The sequence below is a fragment of the Mustela nivalis genome (assembly GCF_964662115.1).
Source record: "Mustela nivalis genome assembly, chromosome: 3".
In the NCBI taxonomy this organism is placed as follows: Eukaryota; Metazoa; Chordata; class Mammalia; order Carnivora; family Mustelidae; genus Mustela; species Mustela nivalis.
Genome location: NC_139022.1, coordinates 89,570,688 through 89,589,238, shown reverse-complemented (window position 1 = coordinate 89,589,238; position 18,551 = coordinate 89,570,688). Strand labels below are relative to the sequence as shown.

The 18,551-nt window shown below is 39.9% G+C and overlaps 1 long non-coding RNA gene across 1 annotated transcript in view; it reads right to left on the bottom strand.

Moving 5' to 3' along the window:
• The window catches only part of LOC309860718, a 347,454-nt gene extending 331,629 nt beyond the window's left edge, over positions 1-15,825 (bottom strand). Inside the window, exon 1 of the long non-coding RNA XR_014309553.1 lies at positions 15,736-15,825. This is a non-coding gene — a long non-coding RNA (uncharacterized lncRNA). The remainder of the gene's footprint in view (positions 1-15,735) is intronic.
• Positions 15,826-18,551: the final 2,726 nt, after the last annotated feature.

Here is an 18,551-nt window from a genome sequence, read left to right as displayed (position 1 = left end):
TTTTTTTAAATCCTGGTACAAACTTCTGTCTCCATAGTCTTTGCCCATGTCACCTCTGCTTCATGTGGGTGGCAACTCCCTGCTAACATTCTAGCTAGTTCTCTGATATGGTAATCCCTAAGATGTTTTTAATTTATATACACAATCACAATAAAAATTATAATGAAACTAAGCTCTCGAAATGTACTTCAGCATTATTAATCTCTTTATTTTTATTTCTTTCTGAGACTACAATATTGGCCTGCATTTAGCAAGATGAGAAAGGAGAAAAATGGAAACACACTCTGTCTTTTCCTTAGAGTAGAACTCAGGAGTCATAGAGAGGAAACCCTCAACTTTCTGAGTACTATACACCTTGGATCTGAATCCAGGTAATGTACCTGTTTAAATGTTTTTTTTTTTTTTTTTTCTCCTCAGTGAGGCATGGTACATTTGATAGTGTGAAAAGTCAAACAAAAATTTATCTTAGAAAACAAAAACTGCAGAAAAGGAAGTATCCAGAATTGTGAAAAGTAGAGGCCTCTTTGAACAAATGAATAATCTGTAAAAGGTGAATAAAAAAGAATTCAGAATTTGCATGTTGGCTTATCACTCTTTCAACCCCATAGAGGCTCAGTCAATCAGGTCAGAGGAGTCTGGTTTTTACTGCAACGTGAAGACCCAAGAACCATTCAAGTGAAGAAGAGGAAATGCAGGATAGGAAGGAGGAGACAGATGAAAGATTTTAGGAGGCGCAGTTTTCTGCAAATGGAAACCTATGGACACGGGCAAATGTGGATAAGGGAGGAGCAAAGGACACTCCCAGCTGCCTAGCTTACTGGTCACTAAGAGAAGAGTTTCAGAACAAAGTGCAGTCTCGGGACAGGCTGAGGTACATAAACATCATTTTTGGAAATAAACTTGTCAAGTTTAGTTTGGTTTTGGAGATTACAGATAAAGATGTGTAGTTCCCAGTAAAATTCTGAAGCCCAAGAAGGAAAGGAAACATTAAGATGTCATGAGCTTTCAGGCATTAGCTAAAATCATCAGTGTGATGGCTCAGGGACAGTTTGTAGAGTTAAAGATGCGGGCCACAGACAAACCCCCGGGGCAAAGTGGAACATGGCCTATTTGTTACTTACTATTCTTCAGGATTCTATTCTTCATATCCTCCCCAGCCTATTTAGGTCTTGAGATTCAGTCTTCAGCTCTCCCCAGAAGTAGGTGGGTCCGCTGTTGACGATGGTTTTAGAGAACGGACTCGGGCTATTACAGCGGCTCCACTCACCAGGCCCTGAGCTAGGATGGCAAGCTTGCCTGCATGAAACTGAGAGGTAGGGATGGAATCACTTGCTTGACAACAGAGGTTCAGGGTTGGAATGTAAGCTGTATGAAACAGGAAACTCAGTGAATTGCAATAAACAATGAGGAAGGAAAATGGAATGGGGTAATAAAACAGGAAGTGTATAAATTTTTATATCCCAAAGCACTTGTGATCAACAGCAGAGGTAGAAAGGAAGGGGGGGGAAATGGCTATAGAAAGCCAAGACTGCGTTCTTCCAAGTCTGGCTGTAGATCAAGAGGATGACACCTAACAAACACTGGAGAGACTGCTTACAAGGACGCCGGTAGCCCATGGTATGTAAGAAAACGAATCCCAACAGGCGGATGCAAGGAAAATGTCAAGCACGTCCCATTTCAGTGTGCTTGAAAATTAGGCATCCTAAGTTTACGAAGATAATACCTAATTTTATGGCTTAAGTCACAAAGGAAGGTATCAAAGTTCAAGAGAGTGAACTCTTCGTGGGGATAAGTTTAGGAAACACATAGGGACATGGATTGTTAGAATAATGGCAAAGAAAATAGGAATTAAAGAAATTATTTGGAATGCTAATGGAATCATCCACAGCTGAAGTCATATGCATGTCACATTCATAGAGGGGTGCACTGGTCAGAGCAAGGCCCATTTTCAAAGGGTCAGGCTTTTTACAGAAAAGCTGAAAATAATTCAACTAAAAGTGGCAATGGGGAGTCAAGAGAATGACAAGAGAATGTCTGCACAATGGCAGCTAATAAAATATCCATGGAATGAATTTATGGGTCCTGCTTCCCAGTTCTATGGTAAAGAGAATGAAACTGCAATGGGAAAGTGCGAGAGAAAAGGTGTGGTAGCAACAGCTCACACTAGCTCACAAGAAGCAGCTGCGCGATGTTCAGAAATTTTCAGGGCTGATAGCGAAGCCTGTGTTCAATGGAGGTTTCACTATGTGAGCTTACAATTAAGGCAATGATATTAAAACCAAAGTCAACACAAACTCAAAATCCCTCATTTTCTCGTGACTGTACTGCATTTTATTACCTATACTCTTGAGGTTAGTCTCACCTAATTTTTTTTTTAAAGATTTTATTAATTTGTCAGAGAGAGAGTGAGGGAGCATGAGTACAAGCAGGGGGAGCAGCAGGTAAAGGGAGAAGCAGGGACCCTGACGCAGAACTCAATCCCAAGACCCCAAGATCATGACCAGAGCCAAAGGCAGACACTCAACTGAGTCCCCCAAGTACCCCTATTCCCACTTATTTTGAAATATTACATCATGGAGTGCTACTTCCCATCCCTTCCCAACTCCCCATTCAGTGACATTGTTTTAGCAACTTGAAATGGACCATGATGGAGTTTTTACACTATGGAAAGGTAAATGTTACAGGTCAGGATTCAGTTTATTGTTTTGTTACTTGTTTAAACAAACTATTTTCCACTTGTTGCCTACTGCTGTAAATAAAGTTTTACTGGAATACAGCCAACAGCATCGTCTGTGGCTCCACCAGAAGGACAGTGTTGAGTAACTTTAAGAGAAACCATATGCTATTAAATTTGAAATGTTTACCACCTGGCTCTTTAAGAAAAAGATTGCCAGATCCTTGTTTAGACTTAAAAAAATAATGGAGAAAATAATGTAGATTAAACTACCAATGTGTAAGAAATGTCAATGGCTATACATCTGCAGCCATTTCATGGTGAGTAGCACAAAGAAAGATTGGGGAAAATACTCTCTTCGTGTTTGAAACCACAATCTGATTTGGCAAAGAAGTCATTCACGTCATTGCAAATTAAGCCTGAATCTGACATTTACTTTCATGCTTTCGCTTTGCCTTCCTCATCAATCTAAATGAAAGTATTAACTAACATTTCTGTTGGAACTACAACCGTTTGTAGTCATTGTTTATCAGTAACAAGAGTTCAGCCAAGAAAAAAAAATGTTCTATGCAAATCTTTAAAATTTGTAAGAATTTATAATAGAATTATATATATAAGAATTTATATATAAGAAGTTATATGTAAGAATTTAAAATAATAATTTATTCTTATTATAAGAATTTATAATAAAGAGTATCATTATTTGTAAACCGTGTGCTACACACTATTTATATTAGTAAAATGTATCAAAAACTTGTGTGCATATACACGTTTTTTTCCAGAGAGCTAGTTTTAAATATTTACTAGCACCATGAGTAATATGAAGATACTAAAGACACAGAAGGTTAATCTGTAATTGAACAGGGTTCCTAGAAGACATCATGATTTTACTGCTGTGAAAGGTTAGCGGTACCATGATCAAGAATCACTAAGTAGTTTGAGAATAATCAGTATGCGGTCAAAAACCAGAACATTTTTTCTGAAGGAAGGTGATTGTCATTCCATAGGCAGGCATGGCTCACTATGACAGGTACTGACTCTCCAAGGATAATCTTAATTTACCGTTTTGGGATCAGAAAAGGCCTGGGTCATTATGGTATTGAAAGCCTTAAAATGCCCACAGTCTGCATGCAATCGTAGACCAAATGAGTTCAGGAATTCCAAAATGAACGTTTATGAATGATTAGAGTAACTTTCACATTTCTGCCGGCCCAAGAGACCCTCAATGTGCGCTGGAACCAAGGGAAGTCGGCTTGCCTGGTATACACAACACATTCCAGTCCATCTTCATCACTGTATAGGAACCCTAGTTTCTAATGCCATCCCTCCCAGCATATTTCATTGGGTTTCAAATTTTCTACATTCCAAGTCCTTATCTACAAAGGATTGCTGCGATTCTACTCCTTCCATTTCCTAAGGCAGCCATGTGTCTAAATGAGAAAATACACTGAGGACAAGGTAAGACTGTGAGATCAAAGGCACAAGGTTAGTTCAAAGCACTTCAGCCAGAGAAAGTATTCAGCACTTTTGTGAGAACATAAAATTCAAAAAGATTCTCAACTACAGCCTAACCTTGGAGAGCCAATGGTGGGAAGTTCAACTATGTTTGTTGACCAAATATTAATATTTAGATGAGTAAGGGTCTAGATACATACCTGAGCATATTATATATGTCAAAAAGTAATAGATTTTTTTTCAGAAACTGAGAGCTGGATTAGAGACTAAATACTATTTTTAAACAAAGATAAGGCACAGAGCAGCACATACACTCACTTCACCCAGAGACTATGGCCTTTATTATATGTAAATCCTTTACCTCTACAACAGGACTCAAGTGTAACTGCTCCCAGCACTCTTGAGTGTGATTATTTGGATTTTTCTGTCAGCTCTAGGGTGTGAGTTCAGGTAACTAGTCATAATGTTCTCATCATAGCTATGACCTCTCACGTGGCCACTCATTTCAACCTGTCCCAACTTCCAGTTATTATTTCCAGTGGCTGTTGGAGAAAACTTCCTAATTATGCTATCAGATTCTTTTAATAAGATAAACAAACAACAACAACAAAAAACCTTTCTCAAAGGAGGGAAATAATTGGCCAAAGTGCAAAAGGCCATCAACAGATACTTAATGAAACGGAAACAGATGATCATGACAAACATGTAGAGAGAAGTTTAGGATAATCAAGACGCCAGAGACGAAGCATCTACCTCACAGACAGCTGTTCACATGACCGACCTTAGGTGTGCTTAGAACACTTAGAGCAGTCTGCAGTTGGGCAGAGTCAGGTAACACAGAGCCTGTTTTATCACAATGTGCCAAATCTCTCATGTAATTTATTCAATTCTCACAGAAAGTGAAAAACACCGTGAATGGTCATGGGTACAGAAGTGTTACAAGCGAATCGGTTGTTTACCATCATGATGATATGTCTGCCCCACATCATGAGAAAGGACCATACTGCCTATGCTAGCTTGAGGGGGCGGGGGGGGGGGGATCACAATCCAAAGTTAGAGATAGGATTTCTACGAAATGTGTATTGCTTTAGGACCATCATAAAGTTGAGTCTTTGTAGGTTGGAGGTCCTCTATATTAAGCAGTTCACTTTTATATCAATTGGGGATAAGAAACTACCATATCTTTTAAAGTTTCTATTTATTTATTTGTCAGAGAGAGAGAGAGAAAAAGCGTGAGCACAGGCAGACAGAATGGCAGGCAGAAGCAGAGGGAGAAGCAGGCTCCCTGCTGAGCAAGGAGCCCGATGTGGAACTTGACTCCAGGATGCTGGGATCATGACCTGAGCCAAAGGCAGTCGCTTAACCAGCTGAGCCACCCAGGCGTCCCAAGAAACTACCATATTTTATCTTCATTTCTTTTTTGATACATTTTGTTCTTTTATGTAGATCCAACTGACTGACTTCTATCCCTTTCCTTCTTTGACTTCTCCAGCTATTACAGATTTTGGTCTCTTCAGAACACCCACATTGTGGTTCTGAATACATTCCTTCACATTTTTAGTGTATTGTGTCTTGAATGGTTCACTGCTGTTTTGTCATCTTCCTATGCAGTTATCAAGTGTCTGAGGGACAGGTCCTCTATCGTGGCCTTTATTCCACCCAGTGCTTAATACAGAGGTGAGCCTATAAAAGACACTAGATTACCATTAATTGATGACAGAGGAAGAAGAATGTCCAGATGTTGCAGATATGCCGCGTGCATGCTTTAAATAGTGCGTGAAATAGGACTGAGTGCTTCCACAGATGGCATTGTTCCTACTTGTGCCGCCAAGATTGTCTTAATACCTAATCAATTCTGAGAATAGCTCATAACCTAAGCTTTGGAATTTACAAGGATGAGCAGGCACGTGGCACATGGTTTGGGGAAGGTGATGGGAGTTTTAGTTCTCACTGCCGGATAAACAGAAACAAGTCCTGCAACCTGATACCTTTCCTTATTGCCCACACCCCTTATGATCAGAGACAAGATGAAGCAAGTCCACTTGTGCATTTTTGATCTACGACTTTAAACTTAAGCTTTTCACGTAACTTTTGATGTAAGTTTTCAGGCAAGAACAAGCTTGGAGGTATTTGAAAACCCTATTTTGGTTTCAACTTCATTGGCTTCCTTGGTGCTCTTTGTGTAACTGAATGGACTTTTTCATTTATGATAACTGAAAATCATAATGCTTGAATTATCATCTGTGCCACTTGCTGAAATACTGAATAGCAGTGATCTCTGAAATATTTCCCGACCCTGGGAATGACTGTTCCTTTCATAGTGTTAAAAAGCATAGGAACAGCAAGTGCCCTCCTAGTTCCGCATTGCCCTGTTTTCCCAAGTTCATCCATGCCTCCCCCTTAACTTTTTCTTAACATTTATTTATTTTAGAGAGAGTGAGCATGGGGCAGGGGGAGCAGAGGGTGATTGAGAGAGAGAATCTCAAGCAGACTTCCTTCCCACTGAGCACTGAGCCCAATACAGGGCTCCATCCCAGGATCCTGAGATCATGACTTAAGCCAAAATCAAGAGTCAGACCCTTAACTGACTGAGTCACCCATGCACCGCTTCCCTTAGCTTGATTAAACTGAATTTTCTTGATTGTTTATATTGTTTTGTGTTTTGTTTTATTTTTGTTTTCCACAAAATGACCTCCTTGGTAAAGAATGGTAACCACATTAAGAATGTGTAGTCTGGGGGTGCCTGGGTGGTTCAGTGGGTTAAGCCTCTGCCTTCAGCTCAGGTCATGATTCCAGAGTCCTGGGATCAAGCCCCTCATTGGGCTCTCTGCTCAGCAGGGAGCCTGCTTCCTCCCCGCTCTCTCTCTGCCTGCTTCTCTGCCTACTTGTGATCTATCAAATAAATTTTTAAAAATATTAAAAAAAAAAAAAAAAGAATGTGGTAGTCCGGAGGCTCCTGGGTGGTGGTTCAGTCGGTTAAGCATCTGCCCTCATCTCAGGTCATGATTCCAAGGTTCTGGGATCAAGCCCTACATTGGGCTCCCTGCTCAGCAGGAAGCCTGCTTCTCCCTCTCCCTCTGCTGCTCCCTCTGCTTGTGCTCTCTAGCTCTCAAATAAATAAATAAATAATTTTTTTTAAAAAATGTAATCTGCTTTCTGTAACTAGTGGAGTGTGATAACATTGTAATATATTTTTTAAAAAGGCACTTTAATTTTATGTTATTTTCTTGACATATTTCAAAAAGAAGTTAACCTTACTAAATATTTAAATTAGTATCAATCATCAGCTTTCATGGAATCCTGTACTCTAGTGGCAGTTAGTTCTACACTAACAGGCTTTGCATTTTGCCCTCTTCGAGATTTTGTGAAAAAGTTAGAGGTGGTTTAGGTATCATGATCTGGAAGGTTTCTAGTTTTGATTTAATGTTGCTTTGCATAAATACTCACTGTGATGACACCACCTTACAACTAGAGCACTTAGGAGTTTCCAACAAAATTGTTTTCATTTGACCCTTAAGATAATCTCAAAATAGTAAAGGTACATTTTGTCAATTTTATAGATAAGAAAACTATCAGTTGCAGTTCACATAGGTCATAGGTGGAAGAGAAGACACTCTTAGAATCCAAGAAGTGGATTTGACACCTACTTTATTCAAAGGATGCAGATTCTAAGATTCATTGTTCCCTTAGAAAAAAATCTCCCCTTGAACATAACCAACAGCCCTTATTTCCACAGCTTCTAAATAAAAATAGAAAATCTGAGGTAGAAAAGATGGACGCCCCAGTTCTCTGGCCACGTGACATCTCTGCCTTCTCTGTTCAGGACAGACAGGAGGCAGGGGTAGAGTGTGGAGATAGGCAGGCCTTATCTCTGCAGTTTGTTTTGTAAGAGTAGTTGGCCCAGACTGAAGCTTAAATAACATACATTATTAAGTGAAGATAGAAGGAGGGTCCACAAGGATCATAGGTTTGTGTTGGGTTTTCAGAAATTGAACAAGTCAGGCATTACCTAGACCTTGATGTGAGCAGCCGGCACTGCTGGAAAGGACATTCCCCTTCATGCTAACTAGTTGTATGACTCTGCGATGTCACTTAACCTCCACATGTGTTAACATTGTCATCAGTAAAAGGGAAGTAAGTGTTAAAAAGCTCAAAGTTAGTATGAAGATGAAGTGCAGAAGGCTTGCATCATTGTCTAGTACACAGCGGGCACTAAATAAACACCCACTGGTCCAATAGGAAGTTAATATTTATTGGCTATTTCCTCAGTCAGACCAGAGTTCAGTGACTGACGTTGATTTCATTTGACTCAGTCATCCCCGAGGCACTGTGTTAATCCTCATTTTATAGGAAAGAAAATGATAGAGAAGTAAAATAATCGGCCCCATATTCATAATGCCAATAATTGGCAATGCATTACTTAAAATCATACCCTCAATTTCTATGCTAATTCTTTTTCTAATAGAAGCATCTAAAAAATGCAGAACATAGAACTCCAAAGCCCTATCATAGAGCATTCTGGGCATGTAGGCTGGCAAAAGTAACCACTTATATCGCACTCTTTGTCTGGAAAATAAATGGCTTATGACATTAATACAGTCTTAAGTGTAGTACATTATTTCAGAAGACAAACCTCTAAGTGTCATTTTTTTAAATGTAGTGACTGATTTTATTGTAACTACATAGAGTGAAAATGCTTAGCACTGATGATTTTAATGTTAAGAAATGAGTTCTATTAGAATTAAATAAATCACATTGTCAGAATAAGACAGATGTCCCGAATAAATTTGGATTACAATGAGATGGGATGATCCAGTTACTTGTATTGGTTCTTTCCATTGTGCACTGTATGTTAAAATGCTAGATGATTACCATTTATGTTCTCTTAGACCCCTAGAACTAGGGCGCTGGAGCCTGATGTAGTACTTGATCTCAAGACCCTGAGATCATGACCGGAGTTGAAGGCAGATGCTTAACTGACTAAGCCATCCAGGCACCCCTGTGGAGAGCATTTTAGTTTCTGGGTATATAGCTGAACAAAACAGACAAAGTTCCTCTCAACACGGAGCTTCAAATCTCTCAAGAATAATTGAAATGAGAGAGACAAAAGGGCCAGTTCTAGAAACTAAACAAAGTTGGGGAGAGTTGAGTCCACAGAAGTTAAGCAACGACAGTAAAATTCTAGAGGATGGAATGCAGCAGTCATGGGGCATGATGAGGGGAGTAGAGCAAACAGCAGCCTAAAACACACATGGGGAGGCTCAAAATGGTGGAAAAGCCGGGCATGCCCTGGTGCTTCAAAGTTTACTCCCAGAATCCTCCTCTCTGAGGAAAGTGGAGGTGAAAAGAGAAGTCTCCTGACCTCTGGTACATTTGGCTGGAGAGATCCTTTGAACCTAACAGAGTAAAAGTAACTTGTTGGTATAGGGGCTAATGTTTCATGCATCCTCAAACCCAATTCTCTATCTTACTTCTACTTGGGAACCAGAAACACTACCTCTTGGAAATCTAGGAGCCAGCGCAGAGGGTGAAGAATAGAATGCGAAATCAGACTTAAACACCTATATGTTCGAGTCAGCCCATGACTGCATTGCAGTCAAATTAGAGGTTACCTCTGAGAGAAAAAAAAAAAGAGGACTCTTATATAAAGAAAGTAAACCAAGAAAAATAAGGCCTTTCATGTGGGAATTCGCACTCATGCACATATTAGTATTTAGGTTATCACCCAGAGAAGCCCTCAAAGTTCAGCCACTTAACTGAAGTGAAGTCTGAATGGTCCCCTATGCCTGTATCTCCTGTCAGCAAATCGTTTATTTTCATCTTTTATTTTCTGCCTTTTTTACCTTCTTTGGTTTTAATTGAGCATTTTATGTGATCCATTTTTCCCTCCTGTTTTGATACACAAATTAAACTATTTAAAATGGCTACCTTAGAATTTAAATGCACATTTTAAACTAAGTTCACTTTCAAGTAACCCCATACTGCCTGACAAGTATAGAAACCTTAAAACTCAGTATTGAAAATTCCTCCCTCTTTTCTTTTAGAACATTGGTACCATTCACGTCACTTAGCTATATGCTATGGATATGGGGCCTTGAAATGACCACTGTCATATAGCTACTGCCCTTGGAAAGCACTCATAAAGTTAACTGAGGTCCTACTCAATCACACCCCCCCCACTCCCGGAAATCAATCTTCCAAGAATCCAAGTTTTCCTTTCTAAACTTCAGCATCAGCTCTAAGTACAGGTGTATTAGTCAAGGACTCAATGAGATGGTAAAAGCCCAGCCTCGTGAGACAAAGCCCTGATAACTCTTCTATCAAGCTGTCTCTCCAACGAGGGTAGAGTTAATAACATTTGTTGATCAGATCCTTTGATTAGTCTGACAATGTCAGAATAAGTCATTGTACTGAAAAGATGAGGTAGACCAAGGAAAGCACGTTTGCCTGTGTCTCAAAGATAACAGATCTGCCAATGAACAAAATGTTCTCTTGTTGCTTTTTTACCCTTCCAGTTTTTTAAAAAAAATATTTGATTTATTTACTTGACAGACATCACAAGTAGGCAGAGAGGCAGGCAGAGAGAGAGGAGGAAGCAGGCTCCCTGCGAAGCAGAGAGTCCGACGTGGGGCTCGATCCCAGGACCCTGGGATCATGACCTGAGTCGAAGGCAGAGGCTTTAACCCACTGAGCCACCCACCACCCCTACCCTTCAAGTTTTAACAAAGTCAAGTTTAAACAAAGTCAAGACTCCGATGGCCTAATGATTAATTTTTAAATGGTCGTCAGATTTCGAAGCCACACAATTCATTGCAAGGTACTTTCCACAGGAGGGGAGCTGTGCCCAATCAGGACATAGCCTCCACCTGCATCCCTGGAGCAGCTCTCTTCCCCCTAAGTTCCTCAAGAAGGAGGACCAAGAAATAAATAAATAAAATCAAGCAAGCAAGAAGAAACACTTTGATTCAAGCTTTCTGCTGGAACTCGACCAGAACTCTTGTGTATACGCCATAGTTTGAAATAGAACCTGGACTTCATTTTCATCACCTCTGAACTTGATCCCATTTCAAGATGACATGGTAAGGCTATTTGATGGTCCCAGGAAGTGTTCACAAAAGCCGTCTTTCAATCTGCCTCCAAAGCCAATACCATGACCCCATCCTTGGAGAGCATGTGGGCAGGCAGTGGCCCTCCATACTGTCATGCCATGGCGCCATGTCTCATGAGGGGCAGGACCCTGGTACCCCATCAGTGGCTTCTCATCCCTAATAAGACCACAGCTGCACCTCTGCAGGGAAAGGATGATTTTACTGTGGGCCCTTCATCCAAGTATCCTATTCCAAAGCCAGTCCATGCAACTGATAATAATTACTGATAATTACTGATAATAGTTCCTCAAGGGAGGAGGAGGGATAATTTTAATGAGACTTCTCACTCCCAATAATCAATTGCATTATTTTCCTTACATCTTTGCAGATAGATAGTTCATATAGGCAGAACAACGTCCACATACCATTGTCTGAACTCTATTCCTTATCCTGCAGAGATAGGCTTTTGTTTTGGAAAAACTTTTAAATGTATGCACAGGCTTCTGGTCTCCTACAGTATTCTGCCTATGAAAAAAATGACTAAGGAAATTAAGGCACTATACACTGGCCCCAAATGAACCTGTAATGCGACAGATGATCATTCTAACTACTCTATCTGAGATGCTAGCAGCCACCAACACCACCTAGTATCTCACAACATTTTTGCTGTAGGGCTTGGATGGCCAGTACTTACTTTCTTTCAAGAACATGTATCCCCAGAGAAAAGGCCATGAGTCCATTCAGCATATGGTCAGGAGACTCCTAACAGGTTACAGATGGCAGTCTATTAGGCTCTAATTTCAAAAGGACAGTACTGGAATGATCCCCTTGTGAAGGATGTCTCAAGATGATAGTTAGAAATGGAGAGCAACTAATTCCCATGTATTACCCTCCCTCCAAAGGACCAGCTACAGCTCAGACGTGGTTCATATCAGCAAGTGATTTCCTGGGAATGAAGCAGCCCTTGCAGTTGCCAAGGGGGATGTAACCATCAATCTGGCATAATGGTGGAGTTCAGTATGCTCACTTGCAGGAAATGCCTTCACTTGACAGGAATAAGGACACATTTGTGGGAGGACTGTTCAATCCCGGAAGGGGATCTGGTTTGAGCTGAGCTAAAGATAACGAGATTCCAGAAGCACCTGTGAAAGAATCAAAGGAGGCTTTTCCAGGCTTCCTCCCCATTTTCCCCTCTGCCCTCCTCATCCAATTAACAACTACAGACTATCAGCCCCATGAATTTGAGCACCAAGCATTATGCTTTTTCCTTTGAGTCCCCTTCCCCTCACAATCTCACCTGACTGTGGAAGGTGTTCAAGCTACCTTGAATAACTTAAGACAGCAGACTACAACACTTAGCCAAGTGCTGGTGACCCTAACACACACACACACACACACACACACACACACACACACACACACTCTTCCCCAGTATGATGACTTTCTATATGTACCTGGCTAAGCTATCACACCTCATTGTTTGGTCAAACACGAGTCTAGGTGTCGCTGTGAAGCTAACCACGTACATCCTCAACATCTACAATCTGTTCCCTTTAAAGCAGATTACCCTCTATAATGTTGGAGGGTCTCATGGTAGCACTTGAACACCTTAAGAGTAAAGATTGAGATTTCTTGGGGCGCCTGGGTGGTTCAGTGGGTTAAGCCACTGCTTTCAGCTCAGGTCATGATCCCAGGTTCCTTGGATCGAGCCCCGCATCGGGCTCTCTGCTCAGCAGGGAGCCTGCTTCCACCTCTCTCTCTGTCTGCCTCTCTGCCTACTTGTGATCTCTGCCTGTCAAATAAATAAATAAAATCTTAAAAAAAAAAAAAAAGATTGAGATTTCTTAAAGAAAAAGCAATTTTGCACCACCACAACAGAAAAACGCTACTGAACTTCCCATCCTGCTCTTCTACCTGCGCGTTTCCATCTCAAGACTATAGGATCACCTCTTTCTGAATTTCTAGCCTGCCGGTTGGCCATTCCTTTAAATTTCACACTTGCTAGCACCCACCATCTTAGTCATGATAGATAATATTAAGTGATAATAGTAGTTGACCTCAGTAATTAACACCAGTAATTATTATCAAGAAATACCTAAACAGAGAGACACTTTGTATTGTATATAGATATGTGTAATACCTTGCTAGAGAAACTAAGTTTATTCTCTATAGATAACTAAGGTAAAAGAGGGAAAGGATCCTACTGTTCTGTTTCTTCTAAGAACTCTCACTGTTAGAGATGGGATTACAACAATTCCTGTTCTGTTACATAGACCTGCCCAAAAAGCAATGGTTTTTATCAGAGCATTATACAGTCCCTGAAACAGTGTTTGTATTTGACATAGGCTTTCCAATGAAGCTAAAACTTTATATATATATATATATATATATATATATATATATGGAAACACATTCAAAAATTTCTAGGGAGAGCAGTCTAGCGGAGAGCCTTCTCCCTCTCCCTCTGCCCCTTTGCCTGCTTGTGCTCGTGCTCTTTCAAATAAATAAAATCTTTTTTAAAAAGTGCTCTCTATTTGTATGTTAAATTAATGAATAAACATATCTATGTTAAATGAATGAATTTGAGGGCATTCCAAGAGATCAGCGAAGATCCAAAATTTTCCCAGTCTCATAAACTTTATGGTGATGAAAACCCTTCCCTTCCCCCAATACTCTGCTCTCTCACTTTTATGGTACAACCCCATACCTCTATCCCACTCTACACCCAGTAGCTGGAGAGATACAGACTACCCCTACTTTAATATTCGCCTGTAGCACTAATAATTCTGTCAGGTGTTTTGCACATATTTAATCTATTCCTCACAGAAAGTCTCAAGGTCCTTACTGCTTCGTGAAGTGTGAACCTAGAGAACATTTATGAGCACAGGGAATAGGAGACACTTGCCCAAAGGCCAAGCTGCACAGCTGGAATGTGGGGAGGCCCAGTTCCAAACCAGTCTTCTCCATGATCACTACGGTAGTAATAAATATATAATCATAAAAACGCTTCGTGGAATAAAAGCAATCTGGGGACAAGGGAACAGGGTCTCTCTAAGATTCATAACAAAGGTAGGTATACAGGTGTTAACAGCAGTAGCTGCCAGGCTTGGAAGCCAAGCCGGCTGCTTCCGTGTTAACTGACGCAAATCATCTCTGCCGTGGGGACAACTGCACCAAGATCTATCAAGTAACTATCTGTCAAATCAAATTCACCTTTTGCTTGGAAAAAGAAGGATCCATTTTCTCTTATCACAGAACAATCTGTTCACTCCAAGAATGTGATTAATCAACATTTCCATCAGGACTGCTCATAAACGGAGCTCTCTTTAAAATATGTAAACGAAAGCATCTCTCTGAAGTGATTAGGATTTCCGAGAAGGTAAGAAGCAAGGCTGTCAAGCTTACATTTTTTCCAGTATTTAAACATAGTTTTCTTGTCTCATTACCTGAATAATGCCAGTTGCCAAGAATGACCCTGAAGACTTACACGAGGAAATAGTTCAGTTTGTGTTGCGAGCGAACACGGAATGTTAATTCAGATCCCCTATTTCTCACTTGGCCGCAAAAGTGTTTTCAAAATGAGGTAAGGGATTGCAAACTGGAAGCTAAGCTGTATTGTTACTATTTAAAAAAAATAATAATAATCTCTTTGTTAAAGAGGGAACAAACTGTCCTGGAATAAAGGTATTTTCAAAACAGCTTTTCTTTTTTTCCCCCCTGAGCATTTGAATCCATAAAACATTAAGTACACAATTGATTTACTTCCTTATATTGGAAATGTCATTTGGAAGAAAAAGAAATAATCTCAAACTAGAATTAAAATCTTACTCTGACCACCACAAATTATTTAATGTATTACACATGATTATTTTACTTTATCATCCATACATAATAACCCAAAGAATTAACATTCATTAATCAGGAAACTCAACTCCAGAAAGGTAAAATTTTTCAAGATTTCACAATAAGTGGTCATGCCAACACTCAAAGCCAAGATTTGGTCCTTGGTCATCTATTCTTCACCCTATTTTTGTACTTAGAAATATGTGTAACTGTGATGTACCCGACTGAGGGGAAAAATACACAATCTGGCCGTTTCTTAAAACTTAGTTCCCCTCTAACCAAGCTTTGGAAGAAAAGGTAAATTGCATCGTTAAGGATTTCACTTTCTCTTTCTTCATTTGCATACTGTAAACCAAGCCAAAAACCCAAGTAAATGGGAAATTAGGTAACTGACTCAGAATTAGATGGAGAACTTAATTATAATACAGTTCTTGTAATTAAGCTTTTTCTCTACTAAGAAAATATCTCTCTACTAAGTATCTAAGAGGCAAAAGCATATGCAGTAGCTCAGAAACTCCTCACTATACTAAAAACGTTTATTAAATGTTTGACATCTGATGAAGCACAAGGTCTTTGTTTGTTTAGTACTTACACATGAATTTAAGAACTCCCTGTTTCCCTCGAAAATGTCTGTGGCATATCGCACAAAAACCCAGGAGTTCTGACACAGCTTACCTATGTTCTCTTTGCCAATCTTAATGTATGATCTTATAAGAAAGAATGAAACAAACCATCGAGACTCATCTGACTTCTGATTGAATTTTCAGCGACGCTGCACAGTAAATGGAGTCTAACTAGACAGCCCCAGAAAAACTAGATTCTTTGTTGGCCTAACTCTAATAACCATATTTTATCTTGTCTGACTGATTAGGTTGGAACAAAAAGTACTAAAGGAAATAAATAGCTTAATAATATCATACAGTACAATTTCTTTTGGTGTAATTTCCATCAGTGAAATCATTAAATTGTGGAACACTTTATCTAGGAAGTACCTTGGATACAATATTATTAGATTTGTTTTTCTTCAGGAAATGTTCATGTTACTCCTTGCAGTTAAATATGGCTGAGGAAAACTTTAGGACAGTTTAGCTAAGCAAAATCAGGGATTCAGGTTAGGTACTGAGAATGACCCTACCCTACCCTACTGTGCTAGTCTGGGAAATCTGAAATGTGTTCCTCAGTGTCCAGGTCAGAACCTGTGTAAATAGTACCCCCACCGCCTAGCTCCTGAGCCAGGAACTCTGCTTCAGTCTTCACTGACTAGACCTAAGACCGCCTATGCCACTAGCTTAGAAATTCATTCGATTGAACCAGGTATTAACATTTTTCAACACAAGTCTTGTGGGTATCTGAACCAATCTTCAGATCTGAGATCAGGTACTAAATGATTTAAACTAATTTGTACTTAAACTGATGAGGTAGATGGGTTCAGGAATGGGTAGTTCCCCCAAATGAAGCTCACTAGAGGCAGGTCCAGAACTTCTGCTTGGTTGTTACCAGAAGAATAGAATCTATTGTTCTCATTAGAAATGAGCATGAGCGGATGGGTTAAATGAAGTCCATTTCATAATGAAGTCTACACACCTAAGTCAGCCTTCCACCTCAGTTTCAAAGTCTCACATTTAATTCCATAAATAACCTTCTGCTTCAACCACTTTGGGTTTGGTTCTCTGTTATTTTCCAAAATCTTCCTTGCAACCACCAAAACTTTAAGAAGGAAGAATTTCAAGAGACACAGAGAGGAGCCTAGGGAATTGTTAATTCAAAGATAGCTTTTTCTGTTAAATTAGCTAGTGGGTTATCAATTCAAATCAGGGAAAAAAGAACACAGCAGTACAAATGTTTGCATTTCCAATATCCACAACGAGAACTATAACTGGAAAGTTATTGAAAGTCCAGCAACAATACAGGACCATGAACTTTTAGGGACACAATCCGTCTGATTGTTTGCTTTTGTCCAGTAATGTTCAGAAGACAGGAGACAGAATCAAATCCTTCATGTACCTAAATGGTTGTAGGACTGGAGTTATGAGGGATAACAGAATTAGGAGAAAACACCAAAATGAGGAGGGACCACAAGATCTGCATTACATAGGAAGGAAAACCTGGATAGAACTGCTGTATTCTATATTGGCTGACAAGTTGAGATTCAAAAACAGTACACTGAGAGTTAGGGTAAGAAGATCTGTCTAATAGTGCTCTCATAGAAAACATATGGAATGCTCATGTCAGGTAGTTTAAGAAGAATTTAATGAACCATACACAAATGTGTATGCAAGTGCAGTATGTACAGAAGCCATGAGAATAACACAATTCACAGGGCATAATAACGGCAGAGTACTTGTACCAGGCCAGATTTCTCACGCTTCGGGCCAACTGAAGTGTTAGATTGAGGAAGTAGTTAAGAGAAGGCAACTATGTTTTAAGGGCATCTTAATAGCAACTCCACATGAAGAGTGCAAGAGGAGCAAGTTCCTGGATTTCATTTTTCTGCCTCCATCCCATCTGCTAGTTCTGTTTGCTGAAGCAAACTGGAAGCTGAAGAGCTAGGGAGCACATCAATGCAACACAAACAGGTCGCCCTTATGGGGCACAGACAAGGGTCAGGAAGAATGCAATGCAATGAATGTGTCTCTCCAACATCTGTATGTTAAAATTCTACACACCCACCCCCAAAGATGGTGATATTAGAAGATTAGGCCCTTTGGGTGGAGGCTTCATGAGTGACATTACTGCTCTTAGAAAAACCACAAAGCTCCCCAGAGACACAATGAACCAGGAAGTATATTTAGACCACAGACCCACTCTGCCTGTGCCTTGATCTTGGACTTCCCAGCCTCCTTAACTACCCAGTTCATGGTATTTTCTTAGGAGATCATGAATGCATGGATACACTAGATGACAGATCCAAAGGAGAAAATGAGATTTCTGCAAACAATATTAAGACTGAAACATGGAGTAATTCAAAGTTTCTGTATGTACTTTGGGATAGATGAGTAAAGTGGGATAGATAACCACTGCTTATTTTTAGGCTCAAGGACTGTGTGCATAGTCTATGTGGGCACTCAAGTCTTCACCTGATGGTTACCAGGTGGAGAAGAAGCATGAGCAGGTCTCACAGCCCTCTCTGAGTGTGATGAATGCTAGGAGATAAGAAGTTAATTGCAACTAGTAGGAAATAAGTATTCGCCAAAGAGTTATTTTTTATAATGAATTATGAAGACCAATGGTGTCTGCCCCATCTCCCACCTGTCCATTATAACAGAATGTCAACATGAACCCCTTATCTTGAGAAAAATTCTCAATGCAGGTCTGGTCTAGGAAGGAAGCAGTTTCTTTTATTTATTTATTTATTTATTTTTTTTTTTTAAAGATTTTATTTATTTATCAGAGAGAGAGAGAAGGGGAGAGAGTGAGCACAGGCAGACAGAATGGCAGGCAGAGGCAGAGGGAGAAGCAGGCTCCCTGCTGAGCAAGGAGCCCGATGTGGG